At 42.4% G+C, this 27,448-nt stretch overlaps 1 long non-coding RNA gene across 1 annotated transcript in view; it reads left to right on the top strand.

Moving 5' to 3' along the window:
* LOC132243592 (uncharacterized) overlaps positions 1-26,215 on the top strand; it is a 177,111-nt gene extending 150,896 nt beyond the window's left edge. Inside the window, exon 4 of the long non-coding RNA XR_009455256.1 lies at positions 23,807-26,215. This is a non-coding gene — a long non-coding RNA (uncharacterized LOC132243592). The remainder of the gene's footprint in view (positions 1-23,806) is intronic.
* Positions 26,216-27,448: the final 1,233 nt, after the last annotated feature.

Consider the following 27,448-nt stretch of genomic DNA (forward strand, 5'->3'; position numbering starts at 1 on the left):
TTCCTCCCTTTCTTGAAGATAGGCACCACATTGGCCTTCTTCCAATCTTTGGGCACTTCACCTGAGCACCGTGAGTTCTCCTTTGAGAGAACTCGTGCCAGTGGCTGAGCTATGGTGCTTGCCAGCTTCTTAAGTACCCTGGGGTGTAAGCTGTCTGGGCCAGCTGACTTCCCCAAGTATAGAGCTGCCCTGCCCTGCTAAACTTACTGAAAGTTACTGCTGGCTGTGACTATGGACTACAAATCCCAGAGGCACCTGGAAATAGGAAGAGGAAGTGATGACTGCAAACCCCACTTGGGGGCAGCAGGAAGAAGTGAGCACAGCCCATGCTGGCTAAGTACCAGAGAGGCATCCTCTAGCACCCTCCCTGGCTTCTGGCCTGAGCCATTGCAGGCACGTGGCTGCATTTCCTGAATCAAAAGTAAATGTGTGTCCAGTTGTTTCTCAGTTTAATCTCTTCAACTTAGACCAACCTGCACAGACTGAATTGATTCAGCCTTGAGCTTTTTGACTGTCTGTACTTAGCCTGGGAGTCCCTGTTCAGTCAGTCAGTGTTGCTTCTTAATCAGCAGCCATATTTGCTTTTGAGTGACATCTGTCACACATTCTCTTTGCTATTCCCTGTCTTTCCATCTCTCATCTCAGGTAATCCCATGCAGTGTTTGATGACAAGGGAAGGGTAAGTATCCAGAATATACATGTTCTTCAAGGAATCTGTCCATACCAAGCACAGGATGCATGTGACAGGTTTGAATATGCACTGCCATAAATTATGAGCTTTATCTACAGGAAGGCTGTCCATCACTGAGCCATCTAGGGGCTAGGCTAACACAACATGATATTCACTTTGCTTGCTTTTGTTATGTCCAGGTGCATGGGTAGGATTTTTAAGCTTTGCTGCTAAGTTTCTGTGCCTCTGAGTTTCTCAGTTCCTCACTCTGGTGCTGAAATGTATTTAGCTTTTATATTGTGGGGGAGAAAAAAAAGGAAAAATCTTTGTAGAGGCCAGTCTGAACCAGTGAGAGGCCTTGAGGCACTTTAAATATGTTTGACAGATTTTTTTTTTTTTTGTCTTATTGCCAACTTTTTCTTTTTTTGAAGAGAGGTTTTTGTTTGGATCACTGTCCTCATTCTCTTGATTTTTTGCCTTTAATGGTTGTCTCTGTTCCTCTTTTTTCACAAATATAAAGCAGCAGAACAATAGGTTCAACAGGCACCATGAGCATTCCTGCAAGACACACATGACAGACTGATGTGTCTGGCACTTCAGGGAGTCCTATGATTTGCCTGGATGCAGGCTATGCTCCAGGATGTCACCTCAAGTCATCAGTTCCTAAAGTGAAACCTATGGTTGGCCTTTCTGATTCTTCCAGGATGTGAGAGAGCTTGCTGAAAGAAGTTTTGTGGCAAGTTCAGTTTTAGCTTAGGGCTCTGACTAGAAGGAGAAAGTTGGCTGAGATAGAGGGCATGAAAAAAATGAACAAATTATAGTAAGTTTAATCTGGGATGGAGCTTTACTGCCATTTGCTGCTCTGTGGTAATGGTTTGTGTACCTACTCTTATCCTGCATTTAACAAGTTATATATGCATACTGTGCCTGGCAGAGTTTGATCCATTCATGAGCTACGTAGAATAAGAGTCCTACATCTTCCAGACCATTGGATATTTGCTGTTACTTTTTATAATAGAACATGAAATGAAATATTTAAATCATTGCTAGAAATGCTCTATCATGCTAAAAATCCATCTATTCTTAACTCTCCTCACCCCCCACTTCCCCAATCAAATACCAACCCATGAAGCCCACCAAGCAATTTTGCCCTCAGATGCAAGTGAAAATATTTCATTCCAGGTATTTTATGGTACTAAACAGGAGTCAGAATGTAGTGGTAATTTTATTTTTTTAATTATTTTTCCACACTATCCTGCCTCCTATTTAGTACCATGAAATACCTAGAATGAAATATTTTTACCTTTCATCTGAGGGCAAAATTGCTTGGTGGGCTTCCTGGGTTGTTATTTGGTTAAGGTGGGGAAGGGAAGTAAGAGATGATAGATTTTTAGCATAATAAATCATTTCTAGCATGATTTAAGTTTTTTTATTTCATTTTTATTATTAAAAATTCCTCAAGCAAGTGTCCCATTGGGCATGACTTTGACAGAGAAGCATGGGTCAAGCTGAACAGACTGAGATCTGGATATGGATGCTTCAAAATGACACTTCACAAGATGAGCATCTTGGACAGCCCCCTGTGTGAATGCAGAATCCAACAAACAGCACAACATTTAATCGAAAGCTGCAATCTCTACAAATGCCCAGACGGGGTAGATGTAATGCTCACATTGAGCGATAATACCAGACAGCGGCTCATAGATTTGGAAATTGATATCTGGTACTATACAAAAGAAAAAGAATGGTGTGGGGCACATTTGGGTTTTGGAGAGCTTGACCAGTATTTAACAGCAGCAGAATGAGGTCTCAGACAATGATTAGTTACATGGCCCTTATGGATACCTACATAAGTAATGAAATACAACCGGAAATGTGGATTTATGTTTAATTTCCAACAGACTATCATTTATTAAATATTTAGTGAACATTGCATTGTATTTGTATGGAGCTGGTGCATGTGCTGGATGATTGGTTGGTTAAGGGAAGTGTTTTGATAAGAATCAAGGTATCTGTCCTTACTCTTACTACTATCTCTGTTTTTTCCTGCAATATATTTGAATTATATTAGAGACCAAATGAAAGTAACTCAAATCAGAGCCCAAACTTGTAACTCACTATGTTATTAGTGAGTAACCTCAGACCATGTTAAATGACCAAGTCAAGAGGGAAGAAAGCTATACCTATGGATTAATCATGTCCCATACAATTTCCTGCTCTTCATTTCCTAGCAGTAAAGGGGAGGTCATAAGAGCAGATTAGATCAGATGATAACTAACAGGGCAACATGAGTTGTACTTAGGTTAGATGGTTATAGAGGAGATCTTTCTTAAGTTAGCCAGTCTACCTTTAGTCTTTAGTGAGGTACTATAAGGGACTGTACTATTTAATTGCATCCTTCTTCACCAAGACACAAGTGTGTTTCTTTATTAGTGTAATTCTTACAAAGCTGAAGGATTCTCCCTTTGAACCTGTTAATGTTGGTGAGATAAAAAAAGAAGGTTTTACTGGTGACAGTCACTTCACCTTGTAAAGTCATTTAGTGAATAATCAAGTCAATACTAAGGTCCTGGACAAATAATACATTTACACCAATCTAAAAAAAGGGGTAGACACATGACAAGCAACCTTATACCAGTGTAAATTAGTAGCATCCAATATAGAGTTGCCCAAGAAAAAAAGCACTCCAGTATACATGTGCCCACTTCTATCTTAGTGTTACTCAATGTAAAAAGGCTATTACTAGTTCTGTAATATCATGCTGGCTACCTTCTGAGAGCTAGTCATGACTGCTCAGTCATGAATATAATTTACATCAGTGTACACAAAACAATGTAAGTTATTACTCATGTGTTGACATGATGTGTGTCCACTTTGTTTCATAAATACACAGTGGTGTGATGAAATTACCCTAAAGTATTGCCAAAATTTAGTGTTGAAACACCTTAAGGAAATCTTCCTGACGTTGTTTTACAGTAATGTGGTATACTTCCTAGAAAATTCTTTCTCTGCAAACTTTGATTTTTAAGAGAATGCATTTTATCTCAAGAAAACTAAACCTCTCATCCATCTTTTTGTTTTAGTTGATACCAGGTCCCTTGGTCAAAGCCATGTCAAAGATAACCATGTGAAAATAGCTGTCTGACTGCATTTCACATTTCTTCCTTTGTAAGCCTGCAACTTCAAGGTTACGTTAAAGCACATTCCATCGGAGGCGTGTCATGACTGTTACTAGCCTCAGGTTGATGCATGTACAGGAGTTTGGCAGGACTGTGATATGGCATTCCCTGCTTGCATTTATCACGTTTTTTTTTCCCTTGGTGTTAGTATGATAGCATAAATCTAGATTTGTCCTGTTGGTGCTACAGAACTGTTCCTGGGCTGTCCCAGCTTTTCTGCTTTCTTTTTTTTCTGAAAATCTCTTGGGAGGGAATGTATATTGTACTTAATGATACTATTGCCAAACACAGTTTACTGACACTAAACTAAATTTCTGCTTGCTAGAAATTCCCAGTATGGCAAACAGAGTTTTAAGCCTTCAAGGGAAAGTATTTCATTGTAGTGCTATCTGCCATTGCTAACAGTGAATAATTTAAGCCAGTCTGACTTTTTCAGTCTGCTTTGCAAAACAGCATGGTGACTCTTCCCCAGTTTTAAGTTTCATTTTTTCTGTGTGAAGTTTGTATCCTTGCCATTATGAAAAATGGATGTTTATAAAAAGCAATGATTTATACTAACTTTGGACCAATGCATAAATCCTATTTTGGGATTGTTTCAATGAAACTGATATTGTCTAAGACTGGAAATAGCAAAAGGGGTTAAGAACTTCTGCTGATACAGCTAGCTCAGTTATGTAGAGTAACAGGCAGGTCTAAACCTTGATGGACCTTTAACACTAGGCCCTTGAGCTCTTGTGTTTGAGAGGGTCATTGACTCTGAATGTGATTCCTTTCATGTTCCCAGGTAGCTATAAATAAAAAGGGTACTTGCTGAAGCCACAGAACCATCAGGCCAGTCATGCTCAACATTTAAAGAAACCTGGTGAAATGGCCTCAGATTGGGAATTGGCTGTTGCCTTCACTGACATTCAAGAGAGTGAGATAGCAATCTTAAATAAGCCAGTAAAATCCTAAGTGGAAACAAGGCATTAATCGTGTTTACCATGAGGCAGGTGGCTAGTACTATTACTTCCCACCTGTGTTTAACCTTATCTAGCTTCCCTCATGGTCACTATATAATCAGCTTGGAAGACCCTTTCATCGTTATTAATAGGTTCTTTGTTAGTGGCAGTACTGTTCAAAATGTGCTAGGTGCACTACTGTTATTTAGGAAGGCGCAGGCTTTGTTCACAGAGCTTCTCTGTTCAAAGCCACCAAACTTGGCTGAAAGGGCAGACGAGTAAACAGCATAAAATTAGAGCGGCCAGGGAAGTAGATGACACGAGCCATAGTTTACCTTTTTTCTTTTAACTTACCTACATGGAGGCAGAGAGATAAGTACTGTAATAAATACATTTGTTTTTTAAATGATGTATTGGGCAATTCACAAAAGTAATAGAGGGGTTCCTTGAGTCTGAAAAGGTTGAGAGCCACTGCTTTAGAGGTTCTTGTAGAGCCAGGGCTAGAAAACGTGTGATTTAATGCAAGGGCCTGCAGGGCCCAGGCCCAAGGGCCCCTGCCAATTAGGGCCCCCCTGCCAGGGGCACCATAGCCCAAGCAGGTATCCTGGATGCGGGCGTCTGGGGCAGGCAGCGCATGCCTCCTCCCTTCTGGCTGAGGCAGGGCTAGGGGCTATGGCAGGTGAGGGGTTCACTGAGGGTGGGAGTGGCTTTCCAGGGCCGTCTGCCACCAAGAGGCCCCATGGGAGGCCCCACTGCCTGCTGTCTGGGGGCGGCTGCAGGCACCAATGCCAATGGGGCATTTTACTCCGAGGCCAGGAAAGGGGCAGGCAGGCAACCGGAGGCTCTGCAGAGCCCATGCCCCTCACGCAGACCAGACCTGACCCCAGCACCTCCCACAGTGCTGGGGAATTACAGCTCCGGCTGTGCGACACCCACTGGGCAGAGGGCATGGGCCAGGGCCAGGGCTGCCTTCATCTCAGCAGTGCTCACATCCCCTGGCTCAGGTTGGGGGGTGTGGGCGGGGGAAGCTGCAGCCCCCTGGTGGACGCAGATGGAATCTGCCCTCACATGGTGGGGGGGCCTCCAATTTTCTGTTTGCCCAGGGCTTCAATAAATCTTAATCCTCCGCTGGGCTAGAGAAACAAAATAATACTAAAAATCAAATAAAACCTTATGGGGATTTTCTTAAATTATAAAAACTTTACAAAAATATCAAGTTGGTCTATATTTGAGGCATCTAAAGAGTATTGTTTTGAGGGAGGATTTTTTTATGTATCACGTCAGATATCAGGCACTATCCACATGCCTTATATATTTAAGCACAAAAGTGCTTACTTTATAGTCTTCACTTTCTGAAGTTTATATAAAGAAAAATAGCACTGCTTTGTGCTCCCTATGAACAATGCGGAGAGGGGCAAAAAACCCTATCCATTTAAAAAAAAAAACCCAGTGATTCTTTTTATGCCATTTATTACTGCCCTGTTTTTCTTCTTTTTCTTTTAGAGGAATACTATTAGGGAGTACAACTATTTGTGGTTTTGGACAAAGACAAACCAGACTGAGTACAGTGCAGTAGTTTGTTGTCTCTATTATCATCCTGTAAGTTAATCGATCCTAATCTGAGCCTCTAGTTGCCCAAATAGCCCCAGTGACTTCAGAGTGACAATTTGTGTAAGGACTAAATATTCAGACCTAGTTGCAAATTAACTTGTCACATTTATATGTTAATGCCAGTTGGCCCATTTTTTATATAAAGTCAAGAGTCAACAGTGGTTATTTAGTTTTGTTTTAGCTCCTCTTTGGTAACTACAGAGAAAAACTTTCAGTTTTAGTTTCTCTCACAGGAAATTAGGTGTTGAGCTCTTATAGTTAAATCAAACTATATGCTGCAGTTCAAGCTTTATATCCAGTTGCAAATATTTACAAGAACTATCTCAATTAAACCACTCATGCATAGCTGCTATAGATTATAATATATAAAGCATCACCAGGAAGGAAGAAGACTGTATTAGAAAAAATAGAAAACTTGTGCAATTACTACAGTACTGTTAGACAGGTGTGAATCCTTAGATAGGCATATGCGCCAGTATTAAGTGGTATTTACATTAGACAGGCTTAATCTGGTAACTTCCATGATGATGTCTTTCTGTTCCACCTTTTATCTTTGTCTCAGAGCCCCTTGCAACCTTTTATGTAGTCTGCCTCATGTGTGAGGTATATATGCACTATTATCTCCATTTAACAAACCAGGAACAGAGAATTGTCCAGGAAGTATGGCAGAGCAGGGAATCAAGTGAGAGACTTCCAAGTCTCAGCATGGCACTCTAAGAACTGGATCATCCTTCCTTTCCATATTGGTTCAGCACATCTTTATTTGGTGTTTGTACTTCTGCAAATAAATGTAGTCCATGGATGTATGTTTCTCTAAGGCACATGGGGCCTGTTGACAGTAAGATTATTCAAATATGGAGGAGAAAAACTTATCCTGATTGTTTTTGCCTTTTAATAGTGCATAAGACACTTTGTTAGCAATAGTTAAACATTGAGCCATAGGGGTCTTTAATCCTAGTTTCAATTTGGTGCACACCAAACTCATTTTTATTTTCTGTTACTGAAAGAGTTGTGCTTTTGGAATGATGGAATGTCTCCATGTAAAATCCATTTCACACTGGAAAGAAATTGGCTACATTGATTCTTAGAAAGTGTATGATATGTTTTAATGCTGCAAAGACTGCCATTTGGAGCTACTAATCCAAAAGGTAAAGAAACTTTCTGATACACTCAGTGATCATCTCCAAACGTTAGAAATGTGTCCCTGTTGTATTCCTAGAAATTTTGGATTTAATATAGCTTGATGAATACTTGCTGCAAAGCTTTTTCCTCAATTAGAAGTTCCAAAGGAGAATTCTCAACCAAAGAGCACCCCAACCAAAGAGCTGGCTTAGGCCTAGTAAGGAATTTTGTGGCTAGCTGTGAAGTACAGATGAATAAATATTACCCTGATTTTAAGGGGGTAAAACTTAATTTTCCACTGTGTTCATTTGCATTTAAAATTGGAGTTGAAAATAAGGCTTTTAGAAACTTTTAATTTCTATTTAATTATGAGAATTTAACTTCAGGGTTTCTATCTGATTTAAAAGAATAATTAAAATTAAGTATGGCTGGAGTGATTTTTCACAGTTTTTCTGCCTGTCCTTTAGGACTTAAAGTAATAGTAAATTATTTGTGGCTGGGGGTGATCTATATGTAAATTCCATTAAGAATGGAATTTTGTTATAGAGAAATTCAGCTTATGAAAATGACATTGGTGCCTTGAACATCAGTAGCTAATAAATGCATTGGTTGTTACCATTACTTCTCCTAATGTCCTCAATTAAAATGATTTAAAATAGTACAATAGATAAGCAAGATCAATTAATTTTATAAGATGATCAAAGGAATGTAGTTCTGCATTGTAAACGCTGTAAATGTGATAATGGCTTTATCAGGCGGGAAAATAATTTGAAGTAGCTTAAACCTTATTCATTTTAGCTCAAGGGGCTTTTATTTGTAGCTAATCAAATGGTCTTTTGTATTTGCTAAGGTAGAATTTTCTGATCTGGTGCATTAACTTTACAGAGTAAATTTCAGACATTTTAAAATTACCCCCAAAAAAGTCTTGGAGGGCTGTGCGTATAGAATCACTTATAAACAAAGAAAAGTAGATTATGTTGCTGTTACTACACATTATAGGTTGTTTGCACTGCAGTTTTTCAGAATGCTACTTTAAATTGCTTGCAACAATTAGTTTCATCATGTTGGATGAAGCCTTAGTCCAACATACAGTTACTCATAGGCTTAATTTTTAATCACATGGGCAGTTCCTTTAAAGTACTCACATGTAGAAGGTTGAGCCTCTGTGTAACTGTCTGGAGAAGTGTGGTTTAAGTTTCCAATCTAGAGCTAATGAGATGAGAAATGCACTTATTTATGACATGTCTGACAGTTTTATAGCTTTATCTAGCAGCAATGAGGGGAGGTAAGGTCTGTTGGTTCAAACAAGACACTGAAACCCTTTGAGTCAGTTTTTTCTTCCTTTCTCCCTGGGTGTGTGACTTGGAAAAAATCTTTATCCTCAGCTATATACTGAGTTTTACATGCATATGCTTGGCTACAAGGTAGAGAGAGGTAGAGGGACCTGAGGGATAATTAATATTTGTAAAGCACCATGTGATATCAGAAGGTAGCACTAATGGCCTATCTTAGTATGGATTTGGATGCTTTAATACCATCTTGTTTTACTCTCTTGTTTGTGAAGCCATTCATGGAAACATTTTTTACTGGAATGACAGTATGTTGATGTTCCTCAGCATTGAGTCAATTAGGGTGGAAAGGGGGCATCTTTGGGAGGTGATGAAAAATGACAGTGCATATGGCACCCCTAGTATATATAGGGCCAAATTCATGGTGAAAGTGAGCTACACAGTGGTTTCTTTAATCTTGCAAGTTCCCCTGCATGCCCCCTGCCACTCTCTCCTGATCAGCAGGGAGGTGAAAACTGAAGTTTTAAATATGGTGCCTTTTTGTCTCCTGACTAGTCAGCAGCAAGCAGTAGGGCCATTGGCGCTCCTCAGCAATGGGTGCTGGTGGTGGGGGGTAGTGTGCAGGGAAACCTGCAAGATTAAAGGAGCAGCTGTGCACCCCACTTCTGCCCTGAATTTGGTAAGGCCCTAAGTATGAGGAAATGAATATATGAGCTCCAGGGAGAGCTTGATTAGAAGGTAAGTGAAGGTTGGCCCACAGGAGGTTTGTGGTGGGGCAGGAATGGAGTAATACAAGGAGCTCCTGGTGTGTACATTACTTTCATTTTACAGAAACAATGAAATATTCAACCTTTCAGTTCAGCCCAACCCCTGGGTCTTACATAGTGCTTTAATTCAAGAAATCACCAAATGCTTTACAAAAATCAGTATCACAATCACTATTTTATGGACTGGGGAACAGGTACAGAAAAGAGAAGAAATTTTCTCAAGATTACTCAACAGGTCAGTAGAAGTGCCAAAAGTCCCACTATAGTGTTGAAGCCAGTAGCCCCCACTTCCTGAATGTCTATTGACACGCATACTGTGAGTCTTCTTTTTACAGCAGTTAAGACTGACAGAATTACTCTTTGTTTTTTGGCATTGTTCTTAGAGATGGAATCATATTGAATTGGATGTGGCAGGCTTTAGGTTTAGGACTACTGTTTCCCAAGATAGTCTGTCATAGCTTTAGATAAATGACATTTAAGGCAGGAATTAAGATGATCTTTGTTTTATTCTGACACCAGATTAATTTTGCTTTACCTGTTGGTGATTGTTGTTTATATTGCTTGGTATGCCAACTCATTGTAGCAGGCATTGTAAACACTGAATAAAAATGGTCTCTTCCCCAAATTTTTTAGAAACATGGGACTGAAAGGGAACTCCTTGGTTACAGGTAGACATTTATTTTGGGTGGAGTGTCACTTAATGAGTTTTGGTGAATTGTCTAGGGCTGCAAGGGTAGCCCCACCCTTGACAGGTGACCCACCCCCTGGCCACCATCTTGGGACCAGAAGTCTCACCCCTAACCCCTGACTTTTACCACTGGAAGTCCTTCCCCTTGCCCCCAGAAGTACTACTTTTGGGAAGGAGGTTAGCCATCTTGGAACTAGAAAAAAATGTATACTAAAAATCAAACACCTACAATAACTTATTTTCATTTTAATCCAAAACATATTTTTGTTTTGATTTGTGTGTGTTTGCACCATGTATATAGAGGTGATTGCATAATAGCTCAAAATGAAGTCATACTCTTGTATATTGTGGGGGACATGTGGAGGGGCATGGGGTGGATATGGGGTTTGTTGGGGGGCTGTGGGTGTGTGTATATGTGGGATGTGGGGGTGTGTGGGTAGGTATGAGGTTGTGGGTGGGTAGGTATGGGATTTGGGGGGGCTGTGTGTGTGTGAGTATCTGCATATTTGGGGTGTGGAGAAGGGTGTGGGGGATGTGTATGTGGGAGGTGTGGGGTGGGTATGGGAGGTTTTGGGGGTGTTTGTGGGGATGTATGGGTATGTGGGGGGTATGGGGTTTGTGGGTGCCTGGGGGTGTGTGTGTATGTATGGTGGGGTATGTGTGTGTGGGGCCCCTCCTACAAACATGCCCTGCCATTACACACAGCCCCTACTGCCGACAGCAACAGCAGGTAGAGCCTCCCCAGTGGCATGTGGTCCTGGAAAGCCCTAGGGCTGTATGTGGCCAGACCGCTGGCTCCATTGCACAGGGCTCACATGCCCAAACCCCACGCCACTGGGGGAAGCCCCATACAGTGAAGTCAGTGGTGCAGGTCATGGGGCTCAGATGGGGTGGCAGGGAGAGGGGAGCCAGCCCAGATCCATAGTGTGGAGCTCCCTGTCATTCCCCATGACCTGTGCATAGTAGTGAGTGGGGCCGGGCTGCTGGCTCCATCATATGGGGCTCCCCCCTAGAAGCACGCAGCTCAGGTGGAGAAGCCAGGAACTGCATGCAAGCTTCATGCCCCCACTGTCTTGGGCTTTACACTCCTACTGCCCCACCCTGCATGGGCCCCATGCTCCTGCCCACCTGCCACTTTGCTCCTGCCCACTGTCACCACCATTCCCCCCATCTGCCCATCACTGCCATCACCCCCCCACCAATGCTACCATCACCACTTCCCCCGCCCCTACTGTCACTCTTCCCTGCTACTTCCCTACTTTCCCACCCACTTGCCACCCTGCCACCCCTCTCCTCCCACCACCACCACTTCCCCTGCCCCCTGCTGCTCCCCTACCTGCAGGGCCGGGGTCAGGGCTATCCCACGGGCAAAGGTGGGAGCACAGCGTATGCTGCCCCCATGGAAATGGGTGAGGCTCAGCCCCATTCGAGCACAGCAGGAGCAACCTGGGGCTGGGCTGGGCTGGGCTGGATGCAGTGAATTGGTAGGCTCCTGCCCACAGTCCAAATGAAATTGCCTGACAGGCCTGATCTGGTCTGTGGGCTGTATTTTGCCCATCCCTGTCCAAAGTCATAAAGTCAGTCCTCTACTGTTTCTCAAACAACCATATCAAATAATCTTTCTTAAACTGATCAAGCTAAAAAGAAGTTAGGCTTTTTTGCCTTCTGTTAAAAGGCTATTCCAGACCTCACTGCTGACTGGGACACCTTCTTCTAGTTCCTGGCATAAGTTTATGTATATCTGGTTTATATTTATTGATCTTATACCAAAAATGTTCTTTAGCTTTGTTCTTTTCCCCTGATGAATTTATATGGATAGCAATCAAATCCCCTCTCAGCCTTTGTTTTGGTAGGCTACCCAAGCCTGAAACTCTCTTAGTCTTGTCTTGTGTGATGCGCAATCCATTCCCCTAATCATCCTAGTGATCCTTTTCTGCCTCACCAGTGCCTTGGACAATGAATCAATACTTCCCTACTGAAAATACTTCTCTTGATAAAAGCCTAAGATAACATTTATAGTCCAACTAATCTAAAGGTCTTGTTTAGCTTTATATTTCATTTTGCTGTACTGGCAGGAGTGCTCTTACTAGCCATGATGGATAAATTTGTAAAACTATGTTTTAAGTATTTTTTATCCTAGCAATTAGATACTATGGCTATAAGTGCTTTTAAAATTACCAAATAAATATAAGAGGAAAACACTATTATTGATGCAATAATTTTCCCTGTAAAGCTTCAGTTTTTACGGAAGTTTCAAGCTTGCCAAATAATTTTATCCAGTAGTTTAAACAGTCAAAACTACACTGAAGGCATGAATTAGATACTGCAGGGTGAACAGGGGTAGGGATTTATACTTTGTCTGCTGTTTGGAATTAACTATCTATATGCACACTCTTGAACCAGCAGTAAAGAAAAGGTTGACCTGCACTAACTTATACCCCCCCTCCCCCAGCAAAAGAAGGTTATCTTTTGTTTACCAAAAGACTGTCCACAGGGGCAGTTACTGCAGAGCAGTGTATTCCATGTGAATCCCCACCCTGGTTTACCTTGCACTAACTTGTTTGTGTGCTCATTCCCCAGGAAAATATCCTGCATGTGGAACCTTATTTTATCTAGGAACAGCTCTAGTACTCCTGTCATACTGTCCATTGAAACTGTAATTTATAATATTCTTGCTTCATGCATGTATGTATTGTGTCAAGCCAATAATCATTATTTGCTCTGGGAGCAACAAATATGTTCCTAAAGAAATATTAATGCTTTTCTTTGCCAAGGAGGATGAGCCACAGGCTATCTCTGTGTGCTATAGAGATGAGGCCTTTTCAGGAAGGATAGACATCTATACACATGCGTGGAGGGGGCTCTTTAATTAGAGCAGCTCTGTAAGAGCTTGTTGAGCAAGTTTGAGTTAAAGTGCTACAGGCGTTTTAATTAGAGAGCCTGTTCTACAAAGCCCACTCCTACAGAGCTGCTGGGATTAAAGCGCCCACAGCATCAGGAGAATTCAGCATCCCACATTTAAAATGGTGGCATGGGCACTTTAACTTGAGCGTGTTCAGCAAGCTTGAGTTAAAACACCTCCACTGCCATCTTGAAACATGGGGACGCTGAATACATGTGATGCGGAGGCTGCTGGAGTGCATTAATTAGCACTGTCCAGCAAACTTCCAGAGATTCAATTGATCTAATGCATGCTAATTACATGTTGGAGCAGAGTTTCATCACATGTTTAGGTGCCTCATAAGTCTAAGTTTACAGGTGAAATAAGTGCTACCAAAAGCAAGAGGTGAATTGTTTTTTTTTAACTTGGCATGGTGCAAGCTGTGTATGGTAGAAATGTTTTCAAACCTCTTTTCTTAGCTAATTCTCAGTTTCAGCTGCTCTTTGGCAGATATTAAGATCTCTTATGTAATTTGCCTGTAATTGTTTCAGGGCAAAGACTGTTGTTTCTTTTTCTTAGCAATTTGTACAGTATGGATGCAAAGGGAATGAGACTGCTATGCATTACTGCAATTATTTTGCCAAACTTGCAAGGCTTTGCACTTGGCCTGATTGTATTTCACTGTTTGGATATATTGTGATAATGTTTGAGTGCTGTATTAAATTAATTCTGAGGTTTGAGGGGATGTTCTGGGCATCAGTGGGCCTAACATTTCTGATTTTGATGGGGAAAAAAGTTTAAAGCGGGAAACATGGGGGCACATGCAGCCCCTGTCATGCAGTGAGGAGAGCCACCTTTCTAACCATTGGTTGATAGTACCCATTAACTCATTCCATCAAAAAACCCCAAACAACAAAAAACTCTGGCGTCTCAACTCTGCCTGTTTTCCCAAGAACAAAGCTTAAAATTGTTGATACCATGAAAAACAAGGAAAAGAAAAAAGGAAGACAAAAATAAGAATAGTAGTAGGGGAAACAAGAGAGAAAGAGATATATCACCAGTAGTAATATAACTTGGGATGGGCAAATAGGGCACTAGCTCTGGGGTGCCAACTTAGAGGGGGAGCCAGAATGGTAACTTCCTCAGGAATTTATGGTGTTGCAGTTGCAGCAACCCTGCCCACAGCTATAGTGCCAGCAGCTGGGTGCATGGCCTCCATACCACTGTTGTAGTAGCAACATAGATTCATAGATTCATACATTGTTAGGGCCTGGAAGGGACCTTGTAGATCATCAGGTCCAGTCCCCCTGCACGAGGCAGGAAAAGACAACTGGGGTCAAGTGACCCCAGCGAGGTGACTGTCCAGTCTTCTTTTGAAGAGTTCTAGAGTAGGTGACTGCACCACCACTTCAGGGAGCTTATTCCACAGTCTGAACACCGTGACTGAAGGAGTTTTTTTCTGGAATTGATTCTGAAGTGGCCTTCCAGGTGTTTGTATCCATTGCTCCTGGGCTTCCTCAGGGTTGCCCTGATGAACAGCTGTTCACCGAGTTCTTGATGTACTCCCTTGATGTAGCAATAAGCTGCTACCAAGCCCCCTCTTAGCCTTCTCTTCTGTAGGCTGAAAAGGCCAAAGTCCCTCAGCCTCTCTTCATATGGCTTGTCTTGCAAGTTCCTTATTGTATGGGTGGCTCTTTTCTGGACCCTCTCAAGTTTTTCCACATCCTTGTTAAAGTTATGCCTTTGATCATCAGGAATGGGAACACACAGAATTCCTAATAGGAGAGAGAATAAGGGACCTGGCTATGGTCAAGAAGGTGCATGGGAGGAATGGAGGCACACATGGCACCTGACATGGAGGGGAGAAATAAAAGATTGTAGCATAAGGGAGAAGGAACTACACAACTTCTGGCATGAATGTGGACAGGATGTGGGGCACACAGAAACAGGTGATCAGAGTTCCCAGCAGCCTGGGGGTCCCATGTGTCCTCCGTGGCTGGCAGCTCTGTCACCTGTTTGGAGGTCCCAGGTGCAGGGATGCATGGCACACCCTGGAGCTGAGAGCTCCAATCAATTGACAGGGCTGCCAGCTATGGGAGTGAATATTGTTGGTACAAGAGGAACCTGTAGTTGGTTGACAGTTGATTCAGGTAGTTCTCTTGGTCTGGAGTATACAAACAACAGCTGTACTTGTTTTCTTTCCTGCTCATATCCATCTTCCTTATACTATATTTTCTCACATACAACATGACCTAGAATATAATACACACCTTTTTATTGAAAGGTAGAATAAAGAAAAAATATTTTTTCCAGAGTTATGGTTGCATAAAGCAGGGGCAGAGCCTAATATTCATCTGATTTAGTCTCCCATTTCTGCTTAACTAAAGCTAAAAAATAGAGGAAAGGGAACAGGAGCTGCTAGCAGACAGAAAAATTGCCCTAAGAAATGTTAGCTTGATTAATTGAATATCAAGACCATTGAAAAGGAGAGACCATTGTTAGCACCTCTGGAATAGAGAACAATGAGCCATTAAGTCCATTGACTTCTTCAGCTGCTTGAATAGTAATTCAACAGCTGCTGCACTGTGGAGCAGGAATCAAAGCTAGGTGCTTCTATCCAAACCAGAAAATTACTTTCCCCACTAAATACAGGGGTGTTGGTTGTAGCCATGTTGTTCTAAGGACACAAGCAGACAAGGTTCTTTTGGTAAATCTGATATATTTTATTAGACCAACTAAATTGTTGGAAAAATTCTTCTTTGCAAGCTTTCAGGTATAAACACCTTTCTTCAGGCAGAGGAAGTGCCTGCACAAACCAACTGCAGATGCTTCCTCTGCCTGAAAAAGGGTGTTTGTACCTAAAAGTGCAGGGTCCTTCACCTGGGTAGGAAGAACGCTCACCACAACTATACAGTGAGTGGTGGCCTACTGGCTGGTACAACATCTGAATGAGACCTGGGGGTCATGATCGACTGGAAGATGAATATGACCCAACAGTATGATGAGGCTGCCAAAAGAGCCAATAAAACTCAGGGGTGCATCAGCTGCTGTGTGGCCAGTAGATCAAGGGAGGTACTCTGCCCCTTCTATTCAGTGTTGGTGTGGCCTCAGCTGGAGTACTGTGCCCAGTTCTGGGCACTGCACTTCAAGAAGGACATGGATAAGCTTGAGAGGGTATAAAGAAGGGCTGCCCATTTGATTAAGAGCAAGGAAGATAGGGCCTATGAGGAGAGACTCCAGGAACTGGGCCTGTTCAACCTGAGGGAGAAAAAGCTGAGAGGTGACTTGATAGCTGCTTACAAGTACCTCAGGGGGAGCATCCAGAACTAGGAGAGCAACTATTCAGGAGGGCACGTCAAAGGAAAAACAGGACCAATGGGCATAAACTAATAAAGGGTAAATTCAGGTTGGATATATAGAAAAACGTCTTCTCCGTAAGGGTCACCAGAATCTGGAATACCCTCCCAGTAGAGGTGGTGCAGTCACCCTCCTTGTAGGTGTTCAAGACAAGGCTGGACAGGCACTTTGCCGAGCTCATCTGAGCCCAATACTTCCTGCCCATGGCAGGGGAGTGGACTTAATAATCATACTGGTCCCTTCTGGTTCTATGATTCTATTTTAATAAAATATTTAATGGTTTAATAAAAGATATCAGATTTACTCAAAGAACCTTATCTATCCACTAAATAATACATTCTAATTTTGGTGGGGGGCTGGTTTTAGGGAAAGTTTCATATTGTATATAAGAAAATATGGTACTTGTATACAAACTTATCTGCATATAAGTCACCCCTCATATTTAACAACAAAATCATTAAGCTAGTGGAATGGTAATTCAGTTTATTGGGTATGTTCTTTGCAACACAACAGGAGTGCTTAGTGTATTGTTAAATGATTGTCAAAGGTAGTGTTTGTATATATGTGTAGCATATTTATTACCCAGGGTGCACATATAATACAAATGTGGTGAGGGAGAAGTGAGCGGTGGAATATAGACTAAAGAGAGAAATGTCTGCATGCAACATCTCTTATAATAGGGATAGTTATTTTAATACATAGGTATATAGGTACAGTGGCAGTTCCCACAAGTAAAGGGACTTGCAAAATACACAAACTACTGTATTTGCAGGATTCCTCTTGTTTTTCCCCTTTTCTAATCCTCCTACTGTCTTTGACATATGCATAACCACCTGCCGTTACTCTCAAAACAAATGCCCATACATACACTTACACAAATAAATAGGCCAGAAAAGTGTGCCTGAATTTTTAAGCAGGTGTGTGAGTGTATATTTGGTAAATAAAATCCATCCATGTGAAACAATTGTTAATACTGTATTATGGTCATGTTTGCAAGCTGCCTGCTAAATTACCATCATAAGGGGGGTCCAGCCCAGCAGTATTATAATTTAGTTCAAGAGGAGGAGATACCATATTGAAGTTGTTGTTTGCTACGTGCCCTTGCATTTAAATTAAGCTGTATAATACAATGACCAAATGAAATAAGCTTGGGTCAGTCACACAACTCCAGTCCGTGTTTGAGCTGAAGTACTGCACTTCATCCGCAGTGTAATTCCATTTGTGCTATTACATAATTAAATTGAGACTTGAATCATGCGTTTTAAAAGATTATGTGACCATATGCAGCTTGGAGGAGGGCTGACTTCTGGAACAGTGCTGTTATCATGATGTATTTCTATTAGGTATGCTAACATAGGTTCTTGTTTTTGTTTCTGTTTTTTTAAATCTGAGCTAACCATTGTCAACACTTTAAGAATTGATATGATCAAACCCAGAGCACTTTGGAGTTTAAAATTGACATCGGGAAAAATAAAACCTGTGAAACCCCAAATGTGTAAAGCATGAAATAGTGGCATTCCTCCAGTATACAGGAACTTAAACTGGAGAAAGTGTTTTTTACCTAATCATACTCTTAATTAGGTTTTAGCAGAATGATTTACAGTCTGCATTTTGAACAATTTGATTAGGAAACAGCACACATGACATTTGAAATAAGTCAAATTAGGCTCTCTGCATCAGCTATTCAATATAAACAATTGGGCATGTCTAAACAAGACATTCACTGTGGAGTGCACTAATTAGCTCCGCAGTAAACATCTCATGTCTACACGTGCAGTGCTATTAGACAGGAGTAAACTAATTAACTCTGCAGCAGCACATATAGAATCATAGGATCATAGAAAGTTAGGGTTGGAAGGGAACTCAGGAGGTCTAGTCCAACCCCGTTCTCAAAGCAGGACTAGCCCTAACTAGATCATCCCAGCCAAAGTTTTATATAGCCAGGTTTTGAAAACCTTCAAGGATGGAGATTCCACCACCTGTCTGGGTCACCTGTTTCAGTGTTTTGCTACCCTCCTAATGAGAAAAAAGTCTTCCTAAAATCTAACCTAAACTTCCGTTGCTGCAACTTGAGACCATTGCTCCTTGTTCTGTCATCTGCCACCACTAAGAACAGTCTAGCTCCATCTTCTTTGTAACCACCCTTCAGGTAGTTGAAGGCTGCTGTTAAATCCCCTCTCAGTCTTCTCTTCTCAAGACTAAATAAGCCCAGTTCCCTCAGTCTTTCCTCAGAAGTCATTTTTGTTTCCTCAAAAACCATTTTTGTTGACCTCTGCTGGACTCTCTCCAATATCTCCACATCCCTTCTGTAGTGGGGGGCCCAAAACTGAACACAGTACTCCACTGGTGGCCTCACCAGTGCTGAATAAAGGGGAATAATCACTTCACTTGACCTGCTGGCAACACTCCTACCAATGCAGTTTAGTATGCCGTTAGCCTTCTTGGCAACAACACACTGTTGGCTCATATTCAGCCTATTGTCCACTGTGACCCCCAAGTCCTTTTCTGCAGAGCTGCTGCTCAGCCAGTCAGCTCCCAGCTTTTATTGGTCCATGGGATTGTTCCATCCTAAGTGCAGGACTTTGCACTTGTCCTTGTTGAACCTCATGAGATTTCTTTTGGCTCAATCCTCCAATTTGTCTAGGTCACTCTGCATCCTAGCCCTACCCTCCAGCATATCTACTACTCCCCGCAGCTTGGTGTCATCTGCAAACGTGCTGAGGGTGTACTCTATGCCATCTTCCAGGTCATTGATGAAGATATTGAATAAAACCAGCCCAAGACTGACCCCTGGGCACTCCACTTGATACCAGCTGCCAACTAGACATGGAGCCATTGATTACTACTCTCTGAGCCTGATGCTCCTGCCAGTTTTCTATTCACCTTACAGTCCATTTATACAACCCATACTTCCTTAGTTTGCCTGTGAGAATGTTGTGGGAGACTGTATCAGGACCCTTGCTAAAATCAAACTATACCACATCCACCAGTCTCCCCGCATCCACAGAGCCAGTCAACTCATCATAGAAGGCAGTGATATTGGTCAGGCATGACTTGCCCCTAGTGAATCCATGCTGACTGTTCCTAATCACCTTTTTCTCCTCCAAGTGCTTAGAAATTGATTTCTTGAGGATCTGTTCCATGATTTTTCCAGGGACTGAGGTGAGGCTGACTGGTTTGGAGTTCCCTGGATCCTCCTTTTCCCCTTTCTTAAATGTGGGCACTGTGTTTGCCCTTTTCCAAGCATCTGGGACCTCTCCTGATTGTCATGAGTTTTCAAAGAAGATGGCCAGTGGCTCTGCAATCACATCAGCCAACTCCCTCAGCATCCTCGGGTGCATCCCATCTGGCCTCATTGACTTGTTCACATCCAGCTTATCTAAGTAGTCCCTAACCTGTTCTTTCATAACTGAAGGCTGCTCACCTCCTCCCCAAACTGTGCTACCCGGTCTGGGAGCTGACCTTGCCTGTGAAGACAGTGGCAAAAAAGGCATGGAGCACTACAGCCTTTTCTGCATCCTCTGTCACAAGGTTGCCACCCCCATTCAGTAAGAGACCCACACTTTCCCTGATCCTCCTCATGCTACTGACATACTTGTAGAAACCCTTCTTGTTACTTTTCACATCCCTTGCTAGCTGCAACTCCAGTTGCACTTTGGCCTTCCTGACTTCATCCCTGCATGCCAGAGAAATGCTCTTATATTCTTCCCTAGTTATTTGTCCAAGTTTCTACTTCTTGTAAGCTTCCTTTTTGTGATTTAAGTTACTGAAGAGTTCCCTGCTAAGACAATCTGGTCTTCTATCATAATGACTAGTCTTCCTGAACATCGGGATGGTTTGTTCCTGCACTCTCAGTCAGGCTTCTTTAGGGTACAGCCAGCTCTCCAGGACCACCACCACTTATTGCTTCTTCTTCACAGTAGTCATCTCAATCCTTCCCACCTTGGTGAGGCCTGGCCTGTCCTCCTCCACCAATGGAATGTGCTCGTCTCTCTGTGCTGCTAGGGCTGCAAATTGGGGCTGTGCAAAGCTTCGGTCGCTGATTCAATTCAGTGGAGATACAGCCTGATTCGGCGGCCAAATCTCTGAATCTGAATCAAATCAGGAGACCTTTTAATCTCTTCAAACCGAATTGGAACCCTCTGATTCAATTCAGAGATATTCAATGATTCAGACATAGACACAGCTTTAAATGTTTTTTTCTACATACCTCAAGGTACCAGGCGGCTTGTAAATGCTGAGATGCTGGACAGGAGAGTGGGAGGCTCCCCAGCATGCTCAGCGGCAGACCCAGAAGTGGACCAAAGCACTTCTGGTTCACTTCTGGGTCCACCATGGAGTGCATGGGGGACACTTCTCCTTCACCGCATCCTCCAGCTCAGTGACTGGTGCCTCCTGGGGAGGCACTCAGGGTCCCCCCATCGACAATCACCGAGCCAGGGGGGTGCGGGTGGGGAGTCCCTCGTGCTTAGTGGTGGAATGAGAAGAGCACACGGGGGGACCCCCACGCTCCTGTGGGATGCTCCATCTGCCCCACCATCTCAGCATTCACAAGCCATGCCTGGTACCTCGAGGTATGTAGAAAAAATATTTAAAGCTGTGTCTATGGCTGAATTGCTGATTCTCTGAATCAGCATTGAATCTTCACATTCGGATTCAGCCAAATTGAATCAAGACAGTTATCCAAATCAACTAATTGAATCACTGTCCCCCAGAATGGGTCAAATTTGAATCAAATACGGCCCACTTTGCACACCCCTACTGCATATATGTTCTCCAGATGAACCACTGCAGGCGGAGGTGAAGATCTCTGCTTGCTGCCAGAAGTCACAAGCCTCCAGCTTCCACCCTCTTGGGTGTCCATGTGCTTTCTCTTCTCTAGCGCTGCATCTGGCATTTCTTCCTCCACAGCCCTGGAGGTCTCCTCCAGCATTGAATCGATGAACTCCTCATGGCAGAGGACGCTTCAGAGCCCTGCCACCTCCTCCTGTAGTTCTCTTGCCTGTTCCCTGAGAGACACCACCAGTAGGCACCGCTCACACTACCAGCAGTCTCTGACCTGGCCATCACTGGAAAGGACCTGCAAGCCACAGTCCCCACAGTGCCAAACCTGGACCTGGGTGGAAACATTGATGGTCAGCAGTCCTGCATGGACAGAAACCTCACAGGTGCAAGCAGAGGCAGTGGCTCTGGCATTGTGACATCCTCCAACCATTTCCCTGGGTCTCTTAATCTGCTTTCTTTCTCTTACTGGTCTTCTTCTAACTACTCCTTTCCTAGCAGACTCACCTGGAAGCTGGCCTTGTTGCTCATTGTCCTCAAGGGGTTCCTTTTTTTCCTGCTTCCTCACACAAAACTGAAAGGCTTGCCCCTCAAAAAGGAAGTGGGGAGGGGTGGGCCAAGAACTGGTCTAGGAACTGGCCTGCAAGCTGCTTACCCTGTTTGCTGGCTTCCTGGTCACCCAGGGAGTCTCCTTTTAGAGATGCTGACATGGCTGGCTGGATACAAGGATGCTTCAATGTGGGGGTTGCCTGCAGGCTTGCAGGCTGACCCCTGGGGTACCCTTCCAGGTAGGTCTGCTCTGACCCGGCTCAATGTGTTGTGGCCCTGGCATGTTCAGATGGCATGCCTGGGAGCAATAAACTCTGGTGGGATATGTTTATTGTTTCAAATTAATTGCAGGTATAGACATGCCCACTGGCTGTTACATATAGACAGGATGGTAAGCAGTCTTGGAAGAAAACTACTTTTCTTCCTTTTGAAAGACTTATTCTCTTGAACATTTGTGGTACCTGACAGGTACATTCATGGTGACACATGAAAGGTAAAAGGCAAACCTGAGAAATGATGAGAGCCCATTGATGGTAGGAGGCAAAAATTATGCTCCTCCTGAGATGATTATACTGCCCAGTGACAGAAATTTCTTGAGTTCAGGACTATTTTTTTTTATGAGACTTCCTCTGCCCTCAGTTGAAATCACACAAGAACTCTTCATGAGCTCTCAGTGCCATTTAATATTGTGTGAACTCTAGAGCTTCTTCAGTTTGTAACTCTAAACCTGAATGCCACATGAAACTTAATTCAAATCTAAGCATTGCTTCCACAGACCTTTCTCAAAATAATGTTAGTACTATTTTAATGTACAGAGGGCTTTTGAGAGAAAGTCAGTGGGGATTGAGAGAGCAAATGACTGGGGTAATTTGCTTAAAGAAGCCAGTATTGCCAAGCAGATGGACTGCCTTGGTTTGTGCTAGTTGGTATTTTTTTCTCCATGTCTCACTTTATTCCTTCATCTATTAAGTTAAAATTGTACAGTTCAGAAATTAGACCCTGATTTCATGTGTCCTGGGGGTGCATCCTAGTCACTGGGCCTTTCTCTGTGATGCAGTAAGTTATTACCTCATGTGCTAAACTCTTGACTTCATGTTCCCATTTCCAAAAACTTCTGGGTATTTTTTTAAGTCCTTAAAATGGTGTGAAAAACTGGAGAACACAGTAACCTAATTTCTAGGTCTCATCTCCAGGATTGCTATTTTGCTGTGTATCTTACCATGTATACACATTTTGCCTTATTTTATTATTTTCAAAACCTTTTATCCTAGCTTTGTACGAGCTTGTGCAGGAAAGAGAGGAAGGATGTCCCCCCTTCTATTTCTTTTTCATAAATGTACAATGCCCATTAAAAATTAATAATTTTCACCCCATATGAATTAAATGAGATTGTGTAGATTTTAAGTGTGCAAGTGTGCAGTGGAACAGATCTTAGTGTAGTACTTTGGTCTTCCAGCTCCCACTGAATATTGTGTGAGTTTTTCCATTGACTAAAATGGGAGCTGGATTTGGTCCTTTAATATTATCTCATCTGGTTTTTAATGATGTGTTTCAAAGCATTTAAACGATTATCTGTTTCTTGCAGCTTGAGATTCTTGTAATGTACATTTTTCTAAAATGGCTACAAAACACTAATGATACAGTCTTTATGATGCTGAAGGGATATGTGGATTATTAAAACAGAAGTGTACACTGAAAATTGGAATGCATTTAGTATAATTACATATTTTTATCTCATTAGAGAAAAATAAGAACACTTCTTTGTCTTGTTGGAATGAGTACTAATATACTCTCATTTTAATATGATAGCAATATTTCCCACTAGATATACAGAAGTTAAGATATCAAGCAAAACATTTTACTTTTCTTTGAAATGCAATGCCTTAAACTAGAATCATGTATTGATTATCATGCTTCTGTAATACTAAAGCCTCGGTGTTCTTTGACCTTGGAATCCACTTACATTTCAGATGGAGATACTACAGAGTTCACTGCAAGCAAGTTTTGCTTCTGTCCTTCAGGATATTGCACCAATCCTCCCATCATCCTTAGTGCAAATTAATTCTAAGAATCACCTGTGTCTTTTGAAGTACATCTGTACCAAAACCAATCTCTAGTGGAAGTTCAGTTCCTTAGAGCTTCCAGATCTTTGCAAACAAGAATTTACTTTTGATCTGTTTTGCCTTCTCTTGTATGAAACTGCAGTCAAAAAGCCAAGCCAAGCCAAGCCTTTCATGATATTAAAAAGTGACAGAAGTAGGCCATAGGACTATACCACATTCTAGTTAGATTGCTGGTCACTCCATTACTTTAATATGGGGCACTGAAAACCACTCTGTTGGACGATCTAAACTGGGCATTTGCATCAGTTTCTCTCAGTTTTGCTGCATGTGTATGATCACATGAAAATATCTTTTAAACTCTAGTGAGTGAATGATTGTCTAGGTTAAAAGAAAGTTTTACAGATCCATTTTAATGAATTTGCATCATGTTCAACAAAAAATTCATCATTTTTCTGAGTGGTTGGTTAGGCTAGTTAGATTTCAGAGGTTTATTTAGTCATTATTGGTCCTTAAATACAGTCGTCATCATAAACGCCCCTCTGTTTCCATTTACTCTGCAGAGGTCAAAAGATGAGGTTGGTTTATGAGCTTATTCTGCCGTGTATCACTATAGGCAGTACAATAGAACAGCAGGATGGATAGGCAGCACTCACCTCTCCATTTATTACTCTTGTCAACTTGGAAAGGATTTTTTACCTTGTGAAAGGCCCATCAGCAATGAATCAGTGAAGTGAAGACGACAGTTGATTTGTGAATTCAGATTATATAAAGTGACTAGGCTTCCATGGACTGTGTAGATAAAGCAACTGTCATGATAAGGTGGCATGTGCAATTCCACAAAACCAAATTTATTGCACATTTGAGGAAATCATCCTATTTTAAAATGCCATAAATTTGAAATTGAATATTACTCATACCCTTGAATTTTGATTTATATTTTGAATATTTTTAATGTGATGCTAAGTAGCATAAATTCAAAGCTATGAGTTTATGCATTTCTTCTTTAAGGGTCATTTTGACTTCTCCTCTGAATGTGTTATCATTTCCTGTTATTTTATTCTAAGCAAAAATATCATTTTATTCTATATTTAAACTTAATATATATCATTGGAAAGATAACCCTGAAGTGGTCAGAGTGACACAGAGAGCAATTATAAAGAAAGAAGGCAGGCCACAAGTTTCCTTAAGCACATAAGTGTATGCATAAATATCATACAATATCTGTTGTCAATACAAATTACCATGTTTATTGGAGCCATAAATGTATTATCTAGGTGTCTAATGCAAATACATTCACAATTTCAGGGAAGCTCCTGCTCATAGAAAAATTTTGAACCCTTGTCTGGAAGCATCCATCTGTAGCCTGCTCTTGAGGCTTTTCTTTGCTTATGACTGCAAAGCCCTTCCAAAGGGTGCTCAGATTTGGAGAGTGACAGCTTGTTCTCAAAATTGCAAGACTACCTGCAAGATTTTTCAGTGCTGTCACAAAACACAAAGATCAAGAAAATAATGTTTTATTTGTAATGGACTTGTACATATAAACCCTCTCTTATCTGATGTCACTTAAATGAAGAGAAAAAGGGGACCTGGAGCAAAACACAAAGGAAAATTATGAGCATCCATTTTCTTCTAGGCAGATATGAAAAGTGTTGTGGAAATAGACTGTGTTCTTTTTTAAAAGCTACCAAATGGTATAGGATTAATTAAAGGAATAAGTGATTCTTGCAAAGTACTTCATGACAGCTTTATGTTAAATCAAATTTTAGATTAAGAATTGTCACGGTGTGGTGTCCCCACGGATGGTCATGATGCCCCTAGGGCTCAGTGACAGTGCCAATTCTGCCCTCTTTCCTTGGGCAACTTATTCTCACCTGCCATGTCTTGCTGGTATAAATTATAATTAGGGAGACTGCCCATGCGTGGTCATGGTCCTGTTGGATCTCACTAAACCCTGTGGGTTCTTGGACCCCTTGCTGGGTCCTAATTTAAAGTTGGTGACTCACGGGGCATCCCAAGCCTTATGGGCTAGATGCATGATTCCAAAACCTTCCCTTTAATGCGCCCCATGCCTTGCAGGTGGTATATAAGCATTATCTCCCTAATACAGGCAGTCCTCGACTTATGGCAGCTCGACTTGAGACAATCTGCACTTGCGGCACTCCACATTTTACACCCCTGTTATTACTTACGGCACTGATCCTTGCACTTATGGCAGGCAACGGTAGAGGCACCAGAGCTGGCATGGGATACTTACCGGAGGTAAGCTCAGGCAGTGGCTCCTCCCTGAGGCCATGTGCTCCCGGAGGTGAGACAGGGCTGGGGGCTGGAGCTGGGGACTGGCAACGGAGAACTGCTCCACTTTCCAGCCCCGACGCCATGTGCCTCCTCACTCCCAGAGGTGGGGACGGGGGCTGGCACAGGCTCCCCAGCCCCACATCACCTCAGGGAGTAAGGAGGCACATGGCATCAAGGCTGGGAAGTGGAGCAGTTCCCCAGAGCCAGTGGAGCCTGCGCCAGCCCCAGCCCTGCCCTTGCCTTGCCTCGGGGAGGAGCCGCTGCCTGCCCCACACGAGGACTGAGGAGCTTACTTTCAGTAAGTGTCCAGTGCTGGCCCCAGTGCCTCCCTTAGTTACTGCATTGCACTTTAGAAAGCTTTGTACAGTATATAACATTTATTAGTGTATATCATTTATAGTTGATTTAAAAGCTTTCTAAAAGTGCAATGCAATAAGTTGAATCTGATTTTCCCATAGAAACAATGTTATAATGGGGGGTTACGTTTCTTGATTTCTATGAAAAGTTGGGTTACATTTCCTACCAAGGAACATAACCCCCTATTACAGGGGTGGGCAATTATTTTGGGTGGAGGGCCACTTACTGAGTTTTGGCAAGCCATCAAGGGCCACATGACAGGCCACCAGGGGCAGATAAATATTAATTTTCTAAATTTTTTTAGGGGCCCTGAGGCTGGATAAAATGGCCTGGCAGGCCACATCCATCCTGCGAGCCACATTTTGCCCTCCCCTGCCCTATTATAATATTGTTTCTATGGGAAAATCAGATTCGACTTACATCATTTCGACTTTCCCAGGAAAGTAACCCACTGTAAGTGCGAGGACTGCCTGTAAAGTCTTGGCCTAACTCAGCCTCTTGTGTTCCCTGGGCTTGGCGTCCCTGTCACTGTGCCCTCTCTGGTCCTGGGGCTGTACACCATAGTGTGCCCAAATGAGGCCTCCTCCCCTATAGCCCCATATTGGTCCACCAGTACGAATAACAACATAAATATAAGCCCCTGGGCTACAACATAAAAATAACACTGGAGAGCATACTCTACCACTTAAAAAAGGCAAGCTTCTCTCTCAATATTGTGTGCCTCCTAGCCCCAGATACCTTAAGAGCTCCTAGAGCCTCATTATTCTTACAAGCAGCAGATCAAGCAACCAAACATCCCTGAGCAGTTCTTTCCTGCAGGAGCTCCTTTCCTTGGCAACTGCCAGAGAACTAATCTCAGCCAGCTCCAGTCCTGGGACTTAAATGTACCTAGGGCCC

This window comes from Alligator mississippiensis, chromosome 10, assembly GCF_030867095.1.
Source record: "Alligator mississippiensis isolate rAllMis1 chromosome 10, rAllMis1, whole genome shotgun sequence".
Taxonomy (NCBI): Eukaryota; Metazoa; Chordata; order Crocodylia; family Alligatoridae; genus Alligator; species Alligator mississippiensis.